Raw genomic sequence first — 12,910 nt, 5'->3', positions numbered from 1 at the left:
AAGCCCTGTATATTTTCTTTCCTTCCTTCCTTCCTTCCTCTTTCTTTCTTTCTTTCTTTCTTTCTTTCTTTCTTTCTTTCTTTCTTTCTCTTCCTTCCTTTCTTTCTTTTCCTTCCTTCTTTTCTTTCTTTCAATTTCTTTCTTTCAATTTCTTTTTCTTTCAATTTCTTTCTTTCAATTTCTTTCTTTCTGTTTTTTTTCGGGGTTGAGGGGGTGCAAGGGCGGCACATGGAAGTTTCCGGGCTAGGGGTGTAATTCGATCTACAGCTGCCAGCCTACGACTCAGCAACTTCCATATCCAGTGACCTACACCACGGTTCATGGCAACACTGGATCCTTGACCCACTGCGTGAGGGCAGGGATCGAACCCGCATCCTAATGGATACCAGTAGGATTCGTTTCCACTGAGCCACAACAGAAACTCCCCTTACATATTTTATTTCTTGACTTTTCAATTTGTCCATCTTTCTTTTTTCCCCACCAGCATTATTTTAGTTCTAGTGTTGCGGAAATATCGATTGCCTCTGTACAGCCATGCGATAGAAACTCTGAGACAGAGTTTGAGGAAACGAAAAAAGTAGTTTTAATTGCTAGGCAAAGAGGGGAACACGGCAGGCTGGTGCGTCAAGGACTGTGCCCCACCCTTGGAGGGGGTAGTGAGGAGTCTTAAACTGTTTGAGGAGCTGGGAGGGATCAGCTCCTGGACATTTTCCTGATGGGTGGGTGGTGAGGTCCCAGGGAGTCCGTGTCCTCAACCTTCTGGTTCCAGCTGGTCTGCGATCTACATGCTAATGGGCAGCACACAGTTGATGTCTTCCTCTTGGTGGGGCTTCAGCACCTACAGCTCCAAGGACATGGCTCAGAATATTTGTTACGGTTCTTGAAGAAGTAATTAAAGGTCCTTGACTTTGTTGAATGGCTAAACTGTTATTCTGTCTTGCTAGACTATTTTCCTTTTTCTCTGTATTTTCTTCTCTGATTAAATTGTTTAAAGTTTTTCTATAGCTAAAAAGGCAGGTGGGGGGCATGAGTAGGGTCCACTCTGGGAAGGCTTTGCAGGGTCCTGCTGGGTTACACTAGCTGCTAACATTTCACTAGGATGGTAGTACCAGCCTTATAACTGATTTCTCTAACTTCCCACCAACTTTTTTGGCCGCATTTCTGGCTGGCGATCATTCTAAAGCAAGAACGCGATGTTACTTTAGTGCTTAAGACCCTTCAATGGCTTTCAAAAACTTTGAGGCAAGGCGATTTTTAATTCCTTCAAGAAAGCACCCCTTTCTTCCCATCATCTGAGCCTCTTGTTAGTCACACCTTTGTGTAATTCCCTCCCTCCCCTTAAGTGTACTTAGGACTTGTGACTCACTTTTAACCGAGGAAAACAACAACGATGACATGATTCTAATGCTTGTTTTGCTACTCCTAGCAAAACGGTGAAGCAAGTACGATGTTGGAGAATCTGTGTAACAAGGGACTGTCAGCCAGCAAGGACCTAACGCCTGCTGACCACCCCCAGGTGGTTGGAAGTGGATCATTCCTCAGAAAGTCTTGACATGAGAACTCGGCCCTGGCCAACCCCTTGACAGCCAGCTGCAAAGGACTCAGCCAAGCTGTGCCTAGGCCGTCACCCACAGACACCGTGAGATCCTGAGTGGATGCCGTTTTGAGCTACTGGGTATGTGGTAATATTGTTATACAGAAAAGGATAATTAACATGACATCCTGACATAAATGGCTAGCTCCTTGTCCAAAACCCAACCTGAAACCTGGATGCCTCTGGAAGGAGGGAGGTTGTTGAATTGAGAAACTGTTGAAAAAATTGATTGGAAACCCTGGACAGATGGCTACAGTTGGTTCTGTGTGTGTGTGTGTGTGTGTGTATGTGTGTATGTGTGTAGGTGGGGAGGGAAGGTAGCAGTGACGGAAAGTTCCAGATGGCCCTGGACAGATGGCTACAGTTGGTTCTGTGTGTGTGTGTGTGTGTGTGTGTGTGTGTGTGTGTGTGTGTGTGTGTAGGTGGGGAGGGAAGGTAGCAGTGACGGAAAGTTCCAGATGGCCCTGGACAGATGGCTACAGTTGGTTCTGTGTGTGTGTGTGTGTGTGTGTGTGTAGGTGGGGAGGGAAGGTAGCAGTGATGGAAAGTTCCAGATGGCCCTGGACAGATGGCTACAGTTGGTTCTGTGTGTATGTGTGTGTGTGTGTAGGTGGGGAGGGAAGGTAGCAGTGACGGAAAGTTCCAGATGCCACAAGGGGACTTCTGGGAGGAGCTGTAGGGAATGAGGGTGCTTTCTAGTGTTTCTCCTTTCTGTTCCCTCCCATATTGCCCTGGGTAAATCTTTGCCTTCTGTTTCACCAATGCACAGCATAGCCTTAGAGCTGGATGGGAAGAGACTGGATGATAACAGTACAAGCAGATGTACCTCAAAGGGTCTTAAACACCTTTCTCCGACCCTGACACACACACACACACCCACACACCCACCCAGATGATTCCTGCGAAAAGGAGGTGGAGCTGGAGAAGTTTTCTGCGGGTTAAGATCACCTGTTAGGAAGAAAGTGGTAGTTGGGGAAGGGTTTTGCCCACATTTTAACACCATAGATTCTTGGTTTTGAAAACAACTCAAATCCCCCAATCCCCTGCCCCTTACACATAGGTACATATAATTCACCTGTAGCTTGTGCCTAGAAGGCCTGGGAAATATTCCTGGAGGAAGTATTTCAGTAAGAAGAAGAAAAATCAGATGCTTCAAGGTATAAAGAAAATAAGCGTAAGAGTAATGAGTGAAAAGTTAATTATTGCCTTCTTCATTGAAGAGCAGAGGTAGTGACACGGCGACACCAGCTGCGTGTGTAACGATGAGCTAATGAAATGATGATGACATTGAGGATGAGGGTGGGAAGGAGAAACAAGAAAGTGAGAGGAACTAAGTTGTCTTGTTAGAAAGGGGATTATACATACCTTCACAAGCTTAATAAATGGATGGGCAGGGTGGGAAAGAAATAGACGTGTAGGTTTTGTAAGTGAGGTACAAGTACCACAAGCATAAAAGTAGGATGCAGAACATTCAAACCAGAAGAAAGAATTGATTATTCAGTAGAAACCCAGACATGAAGAAAACACAGAAAATAAGAAAGTATGGTAAAGGGAAAAACACAGAATGCGACTTACTATTATTATTTTTGGAGTTCCCGTCGTGGCGCAGTGGTTAACCAATCCGATTAGGAACCGTGAGGTTGCGGGTTCGATCCCTGGCCTTGCTCAGTGAGTTGATGATCCGGAGTTGCCGTGAGCTGTGGTGTAGGTCGCAGACGAGGCTCGGATCCCGCGTTGCTGTGGCTCTGGTGTAGGCTGGTGGCTACAGCTCCGATTGGACCCCTAGCCTGGGAACCTCCATATGCCTCGGGAGCGGCCCAAGAAATAGCAAAAAAGACAAAAAAAGAAAAAAAATGAAAACACACACACAAACAAACCTTAAGATGCAGCAATATGGTTCTTTACAAAAGACACGTTGGAAACCAAGCTACAGAGAAAGTTTAAAAACAAAATGACAGCAAAAAATATGCCAGGCAAATATAGACTGAGAGACTATCCAGACAACAATGCTATTATTAATAAAGATAAATTCTTCTTTTTTTGTCATTTCTTGGGCCGCTCCCGCGGCATATGGAGGTTCCCAGGCTAGGGGTCTAATTGGAGCTGTAGCCGTCGGCCTATGCCAGAGCCACAGCAACGTGGGATCCGAGGCGCGTCTGCGACCTACACCACAGCTCATGGCAACACCAGATCCTTAACCCACTGAGCGAGGCCAGGGATCGAACTTGCAACCTTGTGGTTCCTAATCGGATTCGTTAACCACTGCGCTACAATAGGAACTCCCAATAAAGATAAATTCAAGACAAAAACATCATAGTGAACAAAATAGAAACATTATATACTTGTGAGACTTATGAAGATAAGTGTATTCTATTGTATTTTCCCATATTTGTGCCCTTTCCACTTTTCTTTTGTCTTTCCTGATGTGCCATGATTCTTTCCTTTATTTATCATTTATTTATTTTTTAATTTTTGGTCTTTTTGCCTTTTTCTAGGGCCGCTCCCACGGCATATGGAGGTTCCCAGGCTAGGGGTCGAATCGGAGCTGTAGCCACCAGCCTACGCCAGAGCCACAGCAAGGCCAGATCTGAGCCGAGTCTGCGCCTACACCACAGCTCATGGCAACACCAGATCCTTAACCCATTGAAAAAGGCCAGGGATCGAATCTGCAACCTCATGGTTCCCAGTCAGATTCATTAACCACTGCGCCACAACGGGAACTCCTCTTTCCTTTATTTGAAAATTTTTTTTTTATTTTGGTCTTTTTAGGGCCGCACCCGTGGCATCTGGAGGTTCCTAGGCCAGGGGTCCAGTCAGAGCTACAGCTGCTGGCCTACACCACAGCCACAGCAATGCAGGATCCGAGCCGTGTCTGCGACCTACACCACAGCTCACGGCAACACCGGATCCTTAACCTACTGAGGGAGGCCAGGATCAAACCCGCCACCTCATGGTTCCTAGTCGGATTTGTTTCCGCTGTGCCAAGACGGGAACTCCTCTTTCCTTTATTACTCATTTTTTGAGAGACAAACTTCTCTTAGCCATTCTTTAAGGATAAATCTGCTAAATGACACATTCTTTTAGTTTCCTTTCGTCTGAGAATGTCTGGATTTCTTCTTCATTCCTGAAGGATAGTTTAATTGGATAGTCCGTTCATGACTGACAGTTCTTTTCCTTCAGGTTGACAGCCCTTGAAAATGCACCGTTTCCTTCTGGAAGTAATCTTTGAAATGCCTAAAGTCCTTAGCAACTTGTAGAAATTGAAACAGGGAGAAAGAGTAATCTATTAGAGTGTCCATCATTAGAATCAGACCTCTTGAAATATGTTTGCTAACTTAAGTAATGAAGTCCTTTCACAGGGAGTTCCCTGGTGGCATAGCGAGTTAAGGACCTGGCATTGTCACTGCAGTGGCTCGGGTTCCGCCATGGTGACCTTGGGAACTCCTGCATGCTGTGGGTGCTGCCAAAAATAGAAACAAAAACCACACACAGAAAAGCAAGTCTTGTCGCAAATGTTCTTCCCCAGAGCCTGATAGCTTTGGTTGTGGAGAAACCTGTGCCCTTTCTTCAGAGGCCTCACCTATATAACCTGGTTTAGAACTAAAAACTCAGGACACATGTCCTTGAATAACAGGTTTGTCCTTGAGTGGGTGGATTGCATGAATTTGTGGCCTGCACTGTGGTGAACTGATTTAATTCTGTTGTGGTCTCAATATTGTTTGGATCCTGAAATACTAAGATTTCTAGGACAAGGGAACAAGATATTTGAAATTGGAACAGTTCCATACATTTGATGACTCTTGGACTTATAGAGCCTATTTTGTTTCGCTTTAATCTGTGTCTTTAGTAGTAGGATCTACACTTTTCCTTTTTTTTCCCTTGATCATTCTAACAGGGTGTTCTTTAAATGCTGTCCACACTTCCTCTCTTCTTGAGACTATAATTCCTCTCATCACTGCTTAAGCTAAAGCCCTGTGTGTGTGTTTAGTTGAGGCAGGATCGTGGGGTGGTGATGGTGAAATTTGGACTGTGATTTGAGGCTTTAGATAATATATTTTTTCTGATATTCTCATCTCTTTGGGGAAGGTAATCTGGCTTCTTCAGTTTTTAAGTGGTACAATTCAAAGTTTCTAATTTACTTATGGTTAAAGCTTCTGACGCTTGATTGACTTGGGTTCAGTGAAGGTAAAATGAATTTACGTTATTACGTCTCAAATCCTTCCAAGAAGCTTGGATGGTTGTCACTCATGATGAGCTCACTGAATGGTGACCCCAGGCTTGATTTGAAAACTGCTGGAAGAGATCTTTGATGATTAAAGCAGGGTATCTGCCTTTTCATTTTTTAATTGATTTTTTGTCTTTTTAGGGCCGCACCCGAGGCATATGGAGGTTCCCAGGCTAGAGGTCGAATCGAGCTGTAGCTTCTGGCCTGTACCACAGCCACAACAACGCCAGATCCTTAACCCACTGAACAAGGGCAGGGATTGTACCCATGACCTCATGGATAATAGGTTTGTTCCTGCTGGTGTCTGCCTTTTCAGAGGGGGCATTCATAATTTTTAGGTTTTTATGTTTTTTTTTTTTTTAAATTAGGAGGTAATTGACATATTATCAGTCTTCAGTTTGCACGTTAGTTCCCTTTAGGAAGCAATTTAGTTGCCATGTTTTGTTGTTGTTGTTCTGTTTTTTTCTTTTGTGGACTCCGTGCAGCATATGGAGTTCCCGGGCCAGGGATAGGACGCAATTTAAAGTGTCCCCTCTCCCCTGACCGCCGTAGTTGAAAATAATCTCTGAAAACCTTTGCCACTCATGCTCATATCCCCCACGTTTACCTGTAAAACGTGATCATTTTAGTTTGATCTGAATATCTGGCTTTAATCTCCAAATATAATATAATTCTCCCCATGGGGAAAGTAATTATCTTGTTTAGGTTTTTTTTTTTTTTTTTTTTTTTTTTTTTTGCTTTTTAGGGTCACAACTATGGCATATGGAAGTTCCCAGGCTAGAGGTTGGCTCAGAGCTGCGGCAGCCGACCTAGGCAACAGCCACAGTAACATGGGATCCCTAACCTACTGATCAAGGCCAGGGATCGAACCTTTGTCCTCGTGGATCCTAGTTGGATTCGTTTCTGATGAGCCACAACGGGAACTCCTAGGTCTTTTGTTGTTGTTGATTTTAGACAAAACACTTGTACACAGTTGAGAAAATTCATAAAAAAATAGTCTTTCTTGAGTTCCTGCTGTGGCGCAGTGGGTTAAGAACCTGACTGCAATGGCTTGGGTCTCTTCGGAGGTGGAGGTTTGATCCCAGCCAGCACTGTGGGTTGAAGGATCCAGTGTTGCTGCAGTTGCAGCGTAAGTCACAGCTGCTGCTTAGATTCAGTCCAGGTTGGGGACTTCATGTGCCTCAGATGTGGCCATTTAAAAAAAAATGTTTTTCCAGTCATATCTTGTATAACTCTTATTCACAAGTCATAGCTATTAATTCTGAGTTTGAAACATAACCCTATAATACACATTGACAGGTGTGTTCCTATACTTTATCAATTGGTATAAATTCTCTTATGACAGTAAAGCTGCTTTTCAAGGGAAAAAAATGGAGTTTTTCCATGAAACGTCATCCTTCTAGTGCCTTGGATGCACATCATATATTTGATGATTTCTGGGTATGTTTTGCCAAGAAACATGCTTATGAAATACTGTGGCTTGAGATAAACATCTTGGGGAAAATCACATCATGCTTACATTTTGTTTAAGAAGAATTCAACCATGTGCACCCCCAAATACTCAACAAATAAAAGTACACTAACGTTATCTTTTGCATATAACATTCTATTCTTATACATTTATAAATACAAATGTATAATAGCATGTATCAGAGTTATTCACAAAACTATGTTGCCGTGTTATATGAGCAAATTCAGAAACTTATAAAGGCAGTATTAATAATACCCTATTCTTACCTCCTAAGCTGATGATAGGAGATAATTTGGGTAAGAGTTCAACTCCAGAGAATCCAGAGGCAAAGCCAGTACCTTTGTGCACCAGTTACTCCCCGCCCCCCCCCGAATATTTTTGCTGTGTGTTTGCCAAAGTCGATTAGAACAGAAGAGACACCTGTGCATTCTAGTAGGCGGGTTGCTAGGATACAGCAACGTGGGGACCTGAGGAACACTTCCGGTTAATTCAGGCCAGAAAACATGTTTCCCAAAATAAAGCTAGCCTTAGGTATCTGGATAATTGCCTCAGTTTATAAGGCAGACCTCTTTAAACCTCTCCTTTAGTAAACCTAAGAAAGAAAAGCTAGGAGTTCCCGCTGTGGGGCAACGGGATCCACAGCATCTCTGCAAGGCCAGCATGCAGGTTCCATCCCTGGTCTGGCACCGTGGGTTAAGGATCCGGTGGTGCCACAGCTGTGCTGTAGGTTGCAACTGTGGCTCAGACCTGATCCCTGGTCCTAGAACTCGGTGTGCCCCAGGGCAGCCAAAAAAGAAAAAGGAAAAGAAAAGCTACCTGATTCCCATCCCTGTTTTAGAAACGCATCTTGAGAAATAAGGGTTGAAATTCCATCTCTTTCATCTTTATGAGCATGAAGTAAGGCAGAATTCAGTGTTCAGACTGCCTTTTTTTTTTTTGGTCTCTCCAAATTTGTTTCAGATTCCCCTGACAATAATAATAACAATAGCAAATACCTAAAAAGCACTATTTTGTGCTGACTCTGTTCAGGCGCCTCTATAAGCATTGCCTCATTCGTTCAGCCCAGCAGCGCTCACAGGTGTGTTATTATCCCTACCTTCTAGATGAGGCAGCTAGGCTCAGAAAGGCTAGGTTGCTGGCCTCCTGTTAAGCCATGTGGAGCTGAGATTTAAACCTAGTGGTCCAGCTTGAGAGTCCTCGTTCTTAACCTTTTGTAGGACGGACTGCCTGCCTGCCTGCCTGCCTGCCTTCCCTCCCTACTCCCTTCCTCTCTCTCTTTCTTTCCATCCTTCCTTTTCTCTCTCTCTCTCCCTTCCTTCTTCCCTCCCTCCCCCTTTTTTTGCTTTTTAGGGCCGCACCTGCAGCAAATGGAAGTTCCTAGGCCAGGGGTCAAATCGGAGCTGCAGCTGCTGGCCACAGACACAGCCACTGTCACAACAATACCAGATCCGAGCTGCCTTACACCACAGCTCACAGCAATGCTGGATCCTTAACCTACTGAGCAAGGCCAGGGATTGAACCCGTGTCCTCATGGATGCTAGTCGGGCTCGTTCCCACAATGGGAACTCCCCAGACTGCCTTTCTGCGCAGCTGCAGGCCCTATGCTAAGTGCTGGGGAAGGCAGCCGAGCGTGCCAGTCTTCTTTGGTCTTCACTTGGCCCTAATCAGAGAATAATGCGCCTCTTATGCATGTAAAAGTGAGAGTGGGAATGCCTTAGACAGTGTTCATTCCTGTATTACAGCAGATAATGCACGCTGGCAAAAACAAAAAACGCTGGAAATACAGTAAGTGTGTCGTGAAGCCATAGCTTAGACCTCTCTGCTTGTGCAGCATCGCAGTTTTTAGAGGACCCTGAATCCTGGAATTTGAATAAATACATAAATAAAAGGACTCCAGTAGCACCAGCCCAATATTAATTCTTACTGGGTCATCCAGTGGGAATGGCAAAGCCTGTAGGGGATGCTTTCTAATCCTGTCTGGAGGGAACTTCAGACATCCAGGATAGGCCTTTTGTTTTACAAACCAGGAGACGGAGGTCTGGAAGAGTCAGTGATACCCCCAAGCCACAGGGTTTTTTTTTGGGGGGGAGGTGAGTGTCACTAACAGAGCCGAATTTCCACTGAAGTTTTTCCTGCCGACGTGCAGACCCCAGTGGAGAAACCCTACAGATGCTGTGGACACAAGGATGCTTCCCATGGGGAGAATCCCAGGCTGAATGGGGCAGAAGGGGACCCGCCTCCTTAGTGGCAGGTGCTCATTGAGGCACTATGATGAGGCCATGGCGTGGGTCGATGTGAGTTCCATGTAGGGCACGTGTGCCCGGGACCGCCAGCCTTGTTATTTCTGCCTGAAGTTGGGGATTCTCTGGATAAGAATGGATTTTCTTGTTCCTGGACTTAACACTCAGAATCTCGCATCCGCATGCTAGTGAGGACAGCCCTGGGTTAGAGTTGCCTCCTGCCAGCTGACATGAGAAACTCATCCTCTAAAGACTTGCCCTAGGCTGAGACCTTTGTGAGTGAATGAATGAACACGTTTTGTTTATTCACTTTGCACTCACAAGACTCATCCTTCTTAGACCTGAGGTTCTCAGCCTGGGGCTTCGGGCCCCTAGTGGACAATTGCCAGTCTCTGGAGATGTTTTTGGTTGTCACCACTTGGGGAGAAGATGTCACTGGCATCTAAAAGATAAAGGTGGGGGATGTTCCTGAACAGGACAGCTCCCTGCAAGAATCAGTTACCCCGCCCCAAATGGCAACAGAGCTGAGATGGAGAAACCCTCAGATGGGCGACCCTCCATGGCAGCGTGTGGCCACCAGGTGGCGGTCATGCCTGCTGCTCAGATGCCAAATTAAAGGCAATGGCCAGCCCCACACGAGATGGTGGTGAGCCATCACGCTTACCTTGAAGTACACACGTTGTTTTTAAATCGCAAAAGTGAAATATTCTTTGCAATAGATTCAAGTAATATAGACTATATGAAGTGCAATGGAAGGGCTCCTCTGTTCCCCCTTCAAATCTTGCCCTTTAATCGAAGAATTAGATTTAAATCTGTATCCAGATTCTCGTGTTTGTGCATGTGTATGTGTACACACATATATAACTAGTATCGTACTGCGTATTTTGCAGCTCACGTTTCGTTCTCAACACTATACTGTGGGTGTCCTTGGAAGTAATTTAGAGCTGCCTCACTTTTTTTTTTTTTTGTCTTTTAGGGCCGCACCTGTGGGATATGGAAGTTCCCAGCCTGGCGCTTGAATCAGAGCTACAGCTGAGGGCCTACATCACAGCCACAGCAACGCCAGATCGGAGCTACATGTGCAGCCTACACCACAGCTCATTGCAGCGCCAGATCCTTAACCCACTGAGCGAGACGAGGGATTGAACCTGTGTCCTCATGGATGCTAGTCAGATTCATTTCTGCTGAGCCATGACGGAACTCCTGTCTCACATTTTAGGTGGGTGTATAGTGTTCTGGTGTATGGATGTGCTATAATTTATTTATGTATGTTCTTACGAATGGGCACTTGAATGATTTCCAATTTGTTTTCCCTGAGACAAGCAATTCTTTGGTCCTGCTGCTGTTTCTGTAGGATACATTCCTGGAAGTGTGATGAGTCAGAGTCTATGTGCATTGAAATCTTGATGAATCGGCTGATCCCTGCTCCAATAGTGCAAGAGAGGGTCTGTTTCCGCACGCTCTCACCTATGTCGGACACTCAGTATTTCACGTGTGTTATGCTTATGAATGCTTTGTCTGAATTTTAATTTTGAATCATGGGTGAGTTAAGGATCAAACAGTATTTTTCAAATAGCTGGCCAATTGAACTAAGAGCCTTTATTAAATATTCCTTCCTTTCCCGTTGTAATGAAATGCCTGCATGTCCGGGTCTGTTTGGGGCTCCGTTCTGTCTAATCTTGTGCCGGCTTCACAGTGTTTTACTCGTTGTAGCTTTGAAGCTGGTAAAGAGGGGCGGGGAGAAGGTTAGACTGTGCACTGTGGGTCACACCGACCTCGCAGGAGAAGAGACAGAGGGTTGGGAGGGGCTAGAGAGGGAACAAGGACAAGAGGAGACGGGGTGACGTTGCAGTGACGGTGGGCACAGAGCCTACTGGGCCCTGCAGGCCATTTAAAGCCGGATCTTGGAGTTCCCGTTGTGGCGCAGCGGAAACAAATCCAACTAGGAACCATGAGGTTTCGGGTTCGATCCCCGGCCTCACTCAGTGGGTTAAGGATCTGGCGTTGGCGTGAGCTGTGGTGTAAATCGAGGCTCGGATCCTGTGTTACTGTGGCTGTGGTGGAGGCTGGGAGTCGCAGCTCTGATTTGATCCCTAGCCTGGGAACCTCCGTGTGCCACAGGTGTGGCCCAAAAAAGTTAAAAAAAAAAAAATGGATCTTTTTCCTTAGAGCCGTGGAGCCGTAGAAGGATTCTATCTGGAGGACTAACATGATTAGATTTATATCCTCTACAGCTTTCTCTGGACTTCTCTTTCCACCTCGGATGCAGTAACTGATACCAGACTAGACCTCCCACCACAAACTCGATAAAACCTGACAAAACATAAAAGATGCTATGCTCAGGGAGTGAGTGACTGCAGCACAAAACTACTGATCCCTGACAGGAAGGAAAACGCACGAGGTCAGCCCCTGGCCACCCAGCTTTCGGTCTGAGAGCAATTCCCTGACCGTGTCACGAGAACTGGACTCCAGTAGAGCACAGTGGTTCCTCTAAGCTGAGGGTCCAGGAGAAATCAGGATCCAGAGCAGCTGAGGCAGCTAGAGGCTATGGGAGGAGGTACACAGAGGAGGGAGGTGTTTAAAGAAACACAGTATCCCTCTTGCAGGTACATTAAACCTCAATAAAGCTGATTTGAAAAAGCTTCACCCGGGAGTTTCCTGGTGGCTCAGTGGATTAAAGATCTGGTGTTGTGCCATCATCAAAAACTCTACAAACAATAAATGCTGGAGAGGGTGTGGAGAAAAGGAAACCCTATTGCACTATTGGTGGGAATGTAAATTGGGGCAGCCACTGTGGAAAACAGTATGGAGAGTCCTCAGAAAACCAAAAATAGAATTACCATTTGATCTAACAGTCCCACTCCTGGGCATCTATCCAGAGAAAACCATGACTCGAAAAGATACCCGTATTCCAGTGTTCATTGCAGTGCTATATACAACAGCTAAGACATGGAAACAACCTAAATGCCCATCAACAGGGGAGTGGATCAAGACGATGTGGTATATACATACAATGGAATATTATGCAGCCATTCAAAGGAAAGAAATAACGGCATTTGCAGCAACATGGATGGACCTAGAAATCATCATGCGAAGTGAAGTCAGTCAGATAGTGAGATGCCAACATCAAATGCTATCACTTACATGTGGAATATTCTTTTTTTGGTCTTTTTGCCTTTTCTAGGGCCACTCCCGCGGCACGTGGAGGTTCCCAGGCTAGGGGTCCAATTGGAGCTGTAGCCACCGGCCTACACCAGAGCCAAGCCACAGCAATGCAGGATCCGAGCCGCGTCTGTAACCTCACAGCTCACAGCTCACAGCAACGCCGGATCCTTAACCCACTGAGCAAGGCCAGGGACCGAACCCGCAACCTCATGGTT

The sequence above is a fragment of the Sus scrofa genome, chromosome 12 (assembly GCF_000003025.6).
Source record: "Sus scrofa isolate TJ Tabasco breed Duroc chromosome 12, Sscrofa11.1, whole genome shotgun sequence".
Classification (NCBI taxonomy): Eukaryota; Metazoa; Chordata; class Mammalia; order Artiodactyla; family Suidae; genus Sus; species Sus scrofa.
This window is presented reverse-complemented; position numbering follows the sequence as displayed.